Genomic DNA, 8,895 nt, shown 5'->3' on the forward strand with positions numbered 1-8,895 from the left:
CATAGCACTCTTCACTCTTAATTTTTTAAATCTTGATGCCCAAGGCCATACTGTGGCCGAACGTCACTGTTCAGAGCCTGACAGGCCAAAAGAGATGGTAAAATGGAAAGATGTTTTGACTGGTCTCTGGAAAGGCCCAGATCCTATTTTAATAAGATCCAGGGGAGCTGTTTGTGTTTTCCCGCAGGAAGAAGACAACCCATTCTGGCTGCTGGAACGACTGACACGAAGAATTCTGTCACCTGAAAATGACTCCAGGATGGATCCATTGGAAACTACCTCTAGCCCTCGTGCTACCTCTGTGGAATTGGGTTCCTAGTATATTGGGAGAGTACAGATGGGCAATTTTGTCTGCCTTCCCAAAGCCCATGCCTGTCCGTCATGATGCAGTTGTTTTCCCCAAATTCTTTACAACCAATAAAAGTTTGGATCTGCCATACATACCATATGATCCTACCTGGACACTGCTGGGAGAGAATCGTTCTCTACCTGAACAGGGTTCCCTTTGCTTTCAATTTGACCAAAGAGGAGACTGCATTCAGCTCATGAACCGAGCCTTGGGGTGGTTTTATGGAAAACGTACAGAATGGGTGAATATTCGACAGGAGAATGTAGGGGGAAATAGGACAGATTTTAATTACACTTTTTTGCAAGAAGCAATCTGGATTAATGGTACCTTCCTTTGACCTAATTGTATAGACAGGGAACGTCCTAGTCAACCCAGAATAGCCCCCCCACCCATTGTAGTTCAGAGGATGAGGGGCAGATCCCGCCCTGGTCTGATTGTCAATCCCCCATTACTCGCTGGGCAGATCAGGGTAGAACCTTCTCCTTTTCCCCCAATATGATGCTAGATCCAGGGAAAGAACTGGTTATGAAGTAGGGACTCTTTCTACAGGAACGTAGTATGAATCCTTTCCGTAAGTGGTTACTTTGTGGAGTTAATAGTAGCTGTACAGATCGTAACACCTTAGCTTTTGTCCGGGGTGGTGCAGCCGGAAAAGCATTTTTTACTGGTATCATCACTGCCACCATGCTGGGACAGAGCGGGCCTGGCCAATCATTCTTAAATACCAAAGAAAAATTTGTTGGATTCAATAGAACCATTGTAAATCAAAAGTATTCACCTGCTCCAGTCTCTGTTTATTCTTTCAAATGATTCATTTAAAGATTGCTCCAATAATTCCTGTTGGATGTCACAGTGCTGGAATTCAAGATGGGCTAGTTGTGCCATGGTTGCCAGAGAACCGCGGTGGGTTCCTGTCCCCGTGGACACCCCTTCTACTCTGTCCTTGTTCAGGCAGAAGAGAGACTTCGGTATAACTGCAGCCGTTGTGGTGGTGATCTCCGCTGCTGCTATTGCAGCAACAGCTGCTGGAATTGCCATGGCAACCATAGTCCAAACAGACACAGCCCCAAATCAGTTATCAGCCACGGTGGCAGATGCTGTTAATTTTCATACTTCTGCTAGTGCCCAGTTGAAGGGTGGATTAATGACTGTTAACCAACGCTTCGATCTGGTAGAGGAAAGATTGGAAATTCTTTTTCAACTTGCCCAACTGGGATGTGAAAAGAAGCTGGGGGCGCTCTGCATTACCAGCGTACAATATGAAAATTTTACTCGAGCAGCTAAATTGTCTAGGCAATTGTCATTGTATCTTGCAGGAAACTGGTCAGAAAAATTTGACGAAACTCTCGAGTCTTTGAGGACAGCAGTATTGGCCATCAACTCAACACGAGTGGACCTGTCGCTGACAGAGGGACTCTCTTCCTGGATTTCTTCAGTTTTTTCTTACTTCAAAGAATGGGTGGGGGTGGGTCTGTTTGGCGCAGTCCTGTCTTGTCCTTGTAATGTTTCACCAGCAAAACACACTCGGACAACCAGATCCTTCTAATGCAAAGCTTTATTGCTTACTTATCAGGAAGACCTCGGATACAGGAAAAACTCAGTCCTTTTATAACCCACAAAGAGCGGTTGGAGACATGTCAGCTCCTGATTAGCTGCTCACCATTAGCCCAGATGACATCACAGGACAGGCAGGGCACAAGGCATGGAAAAACACCCCAGCACATGCGCAGACTACTTGTTTACTAGTTAGAACACCGGATATCAGCACCATTTTGTAATGGCGATTGCAAGGGCGGCTCCTCACATCTCCCCCTTTTCTTTTATTTAAGAGCAATAGGCCACCCATATATTGAGAGTGGAGATAGAGGTCAAATCCCCAGTGTGCAAAAATAGGGGCATTACACAAAACCTCCTCCCACGCTCATCACCCAGAGGGGTCTTGGTCCGCTCCCGTGTCGCTTTTCCGGGGGAAGGACACTTGGACACTCAACCTTCATACGAGATGACATGTCTCCCTAGAATAGGCTCATTTTATGCCGCGGTGCCTTTCTACTGCAGTGCTTAGCCGTGCAACTCTCCTGGGCTGCTGAAGCACACTCACTCTATCCTGTGCAATGAGACTAGCCTCATGGGGTGCAAGAGCTGAGCAGCCAGTGACCTATTGCTTAAGCATAGATAACCATATACCAGGGGAGGCACTGTGTTCTAGTGCTGCAAGTGCTTGGGTTATTGCCATCCTATCCCTTTTTGTTTGGGCTTTAAGTTTACAGACCATCCAGAGCAAACGCAATGCTCCACTGCATAGGATCATGGTAAACAAGCCTACCCCCACCCACTCCTTAAAGTAGGAAAATGCAGAGGAAATCCAGGTGGAGAAGCCCTTCATCAGCGAAGGGTCAAGACTCGTAGAATTCATTTGTAGAATAGCAACTCTCAACTCTCGAAGCGTTTGCTCAAATTCCATGGTCCAATTCTGTAACATATAACGAGACAAAGTTTTTGACAAATTTGCTGCTCTTGTAGAATTTTCAAACTGAACAGAAGTAACACAAAGACCAGGCATCTTGTATTTACAGCCCAATTGAGCCAACTGCCAAAGAATATCCACCTGCTCTTGGACTAAGTCAATGCACTGATTTATCAGCAACAACCCTCCTTGTATTTGTGAGTTGGCTGTGGCTTGTTTATCTAAAGCTGTTGTGACCGTCATAGAAAGCTCATTAATAGTTTGTGTTGTTTAAATACTAGTAGATTGAGCAAGTTCCGAGGCTGTGACAGAGGCTGCAACCACCGCTGTGGCCACCAATCCAACTATAATAGCAGAAATACCAAACCTTCTTTTCTCTCGAAACAAACTCAAGCTATTAGGGGCATCTACAGGAACAGGAACAAATCTAGGCATGCGGGTAACCAAAGCAAGAGTATATTTATTGGCATCCCAGCATAGGGCATAAAAACATTTTTCTTGTGAGCAATCTATCTCTACCTGATTCTGATTCAAGCTTGTTTTACTTGCCACCCATAAAAACAGGGGCCATACACGTACCGGGGTGGCAGTAAAATTTACATCTTTTTGTTTTTTATATTTAACATTGGATGTAGTCCATTTAAAATTTGAACTCTGTTTTTCATTCTGGCGCGGGGTACTTCTCCAATCAAAGGTCATTTCTCTCTTCTCACTAGAACCTCCTCCAATCATAGCCATGGGGGAGAGATCAGTACAGCTTCCATTAACTCCACAAAGCAACCACAGATCGAAAGGGTTATTATTAGGTTGGAGAGGGTCCACAGCACTAAAATCATATCCAGCAAAAGTATCATTAAACTCTCTACTAATATATGTGAAAAGGAAAAATATTTCTCTACTGCCCAAGTATATTTTTTAGCTTGGCAACCTGTCCAAGGTAACATTACATATTCCATGGACCCCTCCTTGCAAAAGGGTGCCATTCTTGGTTGTGAAGGTGGCTTATTTCCAGGTTTTTGGCTAGGCCACCATCTTCTAATAACTATGGTATCAGCCTTTATATCAGAAGCCACTCCGCCAAAAGAGGCCCTTTTTAACCAGGCTGATGATTGATTATACAAGGATATGCATTGACTCTTATCTTGTAATGAAGAAATTAGTACAAAGCACAGGCTTCCCTGTATGAAGAAAATTCTATTTTCTTGCAGAGCCTGAATCTGTTCATCTAAAGGTAAATAAGCAAGTCCCAGTTCTTTATCTGTAGTGAAAAAGCGTGGAAATATTTGTGCATTATGCATAACTGGCATAGGAAGAGGGAAAGTTGACATAATTCCCCATCTTAACTCTCCAGATATACTAGGAACCAGAATGTCCAGCATGAGGAGTATGATCCATCAATGTCTTGGGATCTTGTTCCTGTGACTCATTGTCCAAGTGCTGGATCCTTCGAGTGAGGCGCTCCGGAATCCAAAAGGAATTATCTTCCTCCTGTGGAAAAACACATATAGCTCCCCTGGATCTTATTAAAATAGGATCCGGGACATATCATTTATTATTAAGAACATTCTTCCACTTGACCATTTAATTGAGCGATTGAGGCCATTATCTGTGCCTTTCAGCTGGTGATCTCCCAGCATTATCCAATTTTAAGAAATTAAGAGTAAATATTATAAGGGATAGAGTCATCTTTGGCGTCATAGCCTTTATCCCCCCCTTTTGTTTAATTAAATAGGACTTGAGAGTGCGATGGGCACGTTCTACAATGACTTGTCCTTGAGGATTATAAGGAAGGCCAGTCAGATGAGTCACATTCATGTGATGGCAAAACTGTCATGAATGTTTTTGACTAACAAGAACAGAACATTTGTTTCTAGGGTGGCTATTCAGCCCAGTCATATATACTATTTAGATTTATAAAATAAACAGCTAGGACTTACCTGTTTAGTCTTTCTTGCCAGTGGCTAATTTCAGCTTAGGAATTTTTCCCTTGAATAGGAGCCAGGTAATGATGTATGTACTCTAATATGTTGAATATAAAAAGGGTGCTCACGCATCAAAATACAATCTTGTATTTTCATCAAAATTTTAGATACTGAACTGTTAGTCAGTTTTAATATAACAAGAGTAGTGACTAATTACACTTTCAACTGTTTCTCTTGAAGAGAGATTGTAACTGGAATGCTTGAAAAGTCATTAGAGTCACTTGTGTATAATTTATTTATTTATTAATCAGAAATTAGAGAAAAATTTTAAGTTGTCTCTGTAAATAACTATCTTTTAAAACCCAAATAAATATAAGAATCCTGAGTTTGTATCTTTTCAGGAGCTATCTGTAATCTTTATTAGTTAAAGCTTTATGTAAACATCTATAACACAAAAGCAAATCCTGGGGGTCTTTTTCAGGCAACTTAGGACAATTTCTTAACTGCCCAAAAACAATTTTCTTAAAGAAACAGTATTTTTTCTTATAAGTTGCATAAGCAATTGTAAGCTCTGAGATATAATATTGACTATTAATATACAACTTAAAGTTTAATTGTTAAACATTTTTAAACACCATCTTCAGCACACAATTTAATTATCTGTGCTGAAACAGGAGGAAACTCAAAAGAATAATCATGTGATCTAATTTACATATACTTTTTTCTTCTCATATAAAGGCTATTTTTTAAACACAGTAAATGGGATGCATGCATGCATGAATTTACAAATTTTTAACTTATCTTAGGATGAGTATCAATTTTATTTAAAATGATGGTATGTAATAGGTCAAATATCAATATTCTGCAATAACCAATTGCTGTTTGGAACAAGGAATTCTTAATTAGCACCACAGCAGCCTTATAATAGGATGTTAAAACTTTGAGGTGAAGAAGGATGATTTTACATTAATGTTTATTTTTGCCAAAAAATAGCTGTGGACACATTTAATAAAAATAACTAGAATATGTAACTAATATTTGATTACCACTAATTACAATTGATACCAATAGATTACAGAATTTTTTTCTACTTTCTGTTAAAGCCTCTTTGGTTCTCACCAGTTAATTGGAATATCACTTGATAGCACTTAACAAAGGCTTAGGTTCTCCTGTGGTGAGTTTAAGGTGAGGTCTTAGCAAATTAACATATCCTGTAAGCTTTTGGAAATAAAATTTTGAAGTAAATTTGTACCAATTTTCCAGCATGACAGAAACCCTAATTATTAAAAAAGATATTGCCTCTGAATCTTATGAAGCAACAGCTATTCTCCAGAACTTTAAACTTCCCTTTAGAGACATTAGCTAATAAAATACTTTTCACTTAGGAAACAATTTATACTGAAAGATTTAAACCTTTTGCTTCTTGTACTGAAGCTGATAATAAGAATTTTTTTTTTACATATTGTTAAGGTATGTTAGCCATACCTAGGGGTAAAAACCTTTAATGGTCACCAGTTCACTAGAAGTAAACTATTTACAAATGGAAAAAATTAAACTTTTAAATCTATAATAATTTTATATGAAGTGGCAAGTTATTTTGAAATGCCTTTATACGTTTTATAGCCTGATTGACCTTTTATAAACTTTTGAATTTAAATTTTATTTAGAACAACATTTGGCTAGGTCTATAATAAGGCTCTAAGAAGTGCCACACAAGCCACGCTGAAGCTGCTCCCCTCTGAGCTCAGCCTTAACCCAAATGCAAACTTCTCAATCTGAACACTCTGCCAGAGTCTTGGCTCAAAGATTATCTCTATGTTGAAGTATCCTTAAAGACCTGTTTTCTTGTGTTTGTTCATGTTGTTTAGAAAGACTCTAACCTTGAGTTCCCAAATTTAAGCTAACTTTCTGTTACAAGCAAAAGGCTGCCTGCCCCTTTAAGAGCTCCGTTTGTAATCAGCTCTCAGCAAGGCTTATTCAGCTGTACTTGGCTCCCAGCCACAGTGCAGCTAACTTATCAACTTGGACTTGTGCAAATTTGAAACTGCTTTTTAAACAAGTTTTAACCATTTATATTTTTCAACATGAAACATAGAACAATAACCATTCAAACAACGTAACAAAAACAAACATGAATTGACAGACATATGGACAATTTGTTTTGGTGCACCAAAACCAGACAATAGACAGACAGGGAATAGAACTTGGTGTCTCAAAGGGACACAGATATTTCAACCAGAGCTAAGAAAATCTCCATAGGAGTCAGAGAAAAACAAAACAAAACAGGACGTCTCCCATTTTTCTTCTGTTCCCCAGGAGCGCTCTGAAATAGCTTATTTTCATTTTCTCTCTCTCTCTCTCTCTCTTTTAAGAACCCAAACAGGGGACAACTGCTTTTTTAAAACTCATCCTCTCTCTCTCATGTTCAGATTCTAACTTCCTTATCTCCTTCTTCTGGGAACACTGCCAGATAATGGAGAAGAGGTACAGTGACCCTGAGAGCTATCTTAAGCCTTTAATGAAAGCTGCCTTTTTAGTCAAAGTCTTCGAGAGGAGGGTAAATTGACTTAATTTTATATTATCCTTTGTATCTTTTACAAAGCCTTCTAGTGTCTTGGTGGAGACTTTCAAGCCACGCTGCCTCAGGACCGACCGTAAGGCAGTCACCATAGAGTGGGAGGCTCCCATGCTATCTTCTTGCCTTTGTTCTAACCTTGTCTGATCTCAACTGAACGCTAGTTAGCAATTCCTCCTGTGGAAACTGTACGCAATCTAAAGAAAAAGAACAAGCCCTGTGAAAAGGAACAGAAAGGCTTCTAACGCTGGAGAAAGTTCAAGGCCATACCTTGTAGAGCTGTATTGTCCCGTAGCTCTGAATCTGCCCCATGAAACGGGGGGTCTCCTATCAGTGCCTGGTGATGATATAGTTCCTGGGTTATCAGCGCCACTTCTTGTCCTTGTAATGTTTCGCCAGCAAAACACACTTGGACAACCAGATCCTTCTATGGCAAAGCTTTATTGCTTACTTATCAGGAAGACCTCAAATACAGGAAACTCAGTCCTTTTATAACCCACAAAGAGCGGTTGGAGATGTGTCAGCTCCTGATTAGCTGCTCACCATTAGCCCAGATGACATCACAGGACAGGCAGGGCACAAGGCATGGAAAAATACCCCAGCACATGCACAGACTACTTGTTTACTAGTTAGAACACTGGATATCAGCACCATCTTACAATGGGGATTGCAAGGGCAGCTCCTCACAGCCTTGTGTTGTGGATTAGTGCTCATGCTTTGGCTGGTCTGCAAACTCAGATCTCAGCAGAAACATGACAAGGTAGTGATTGCTCAAGCACTTGCTGCCATAGAGCAAGGCACCTCCCCTGAAATCTGGTTATCCATGCTAAAATGACCTCGCAAGCACTAGACTGCTCAGCTCTTGCACTCCTAGAGGATAGACTCATTGCACAGGGAAGAGTGAGTAGGTTTTTGACTCTTATGGTTTGCTGGGCTAAGCACCGCATAGGAGTTGCTCAGAGATTCGAGTACTCCTAGAAGACAAGTCGATTTGCATGAGGGTTGAGTGGCCAAGTGTCCCTCCCCTAGGTAAAACGGCATGGGAGCAGGTCAGGGTTGCTCTGGGAAAAGACTTGTGAGCCTAAGAGTCAATCCTGTACATGGCCCCTATTTCTGCACACTAGGGATTCGATCTCTATCTTCATCCATTAAAGAGTGGCTTGTATTTTATAAAACTTAAAAGGGGGAATTGTGGAAAGCCACAATAATACTTGCCATCACTAGATGGCGCCAAGCCTCCATTGTGCCAAACCGATCTCTTTGTTAAGATCAAGCTGTTTTGTGCGCATATGAAGGGAGCAAAAGCCCGCCAAGTCACAAGCCCACCCCCGGGGCATATGAGATCGTGGGTAAAGTAGCCAGTCAGGTATAGACATGCCACACCAGGGGGTATTTAAGCAGCATGTTTCTGAGCCTTCTTTGTCTACCTCATCATTATGAAATAAAGTATTGCTACAGAAGAATCCTGTGTTCCGTGCACGTTTTTCACGGGCGAGAACAATAGCACAGGACAAGGTTTTATTAAATTCAGTTGTGTTATTATCTTCCTTTTTCTAAAACTTGCTACACCAAAAGTCTTATT

This window comes from Mus musculus, chromosome 16 (assembly GCF_000001635.26).
Source record: "Mus musculus strain C57BL/6J chromosome 16, GRCm38.p6 C57BL/6J".
NCBI lineage: Eukaryota > Metazoa > Chordata > Mammalia > Rodentia > Muridae > Mus > Mus musculus.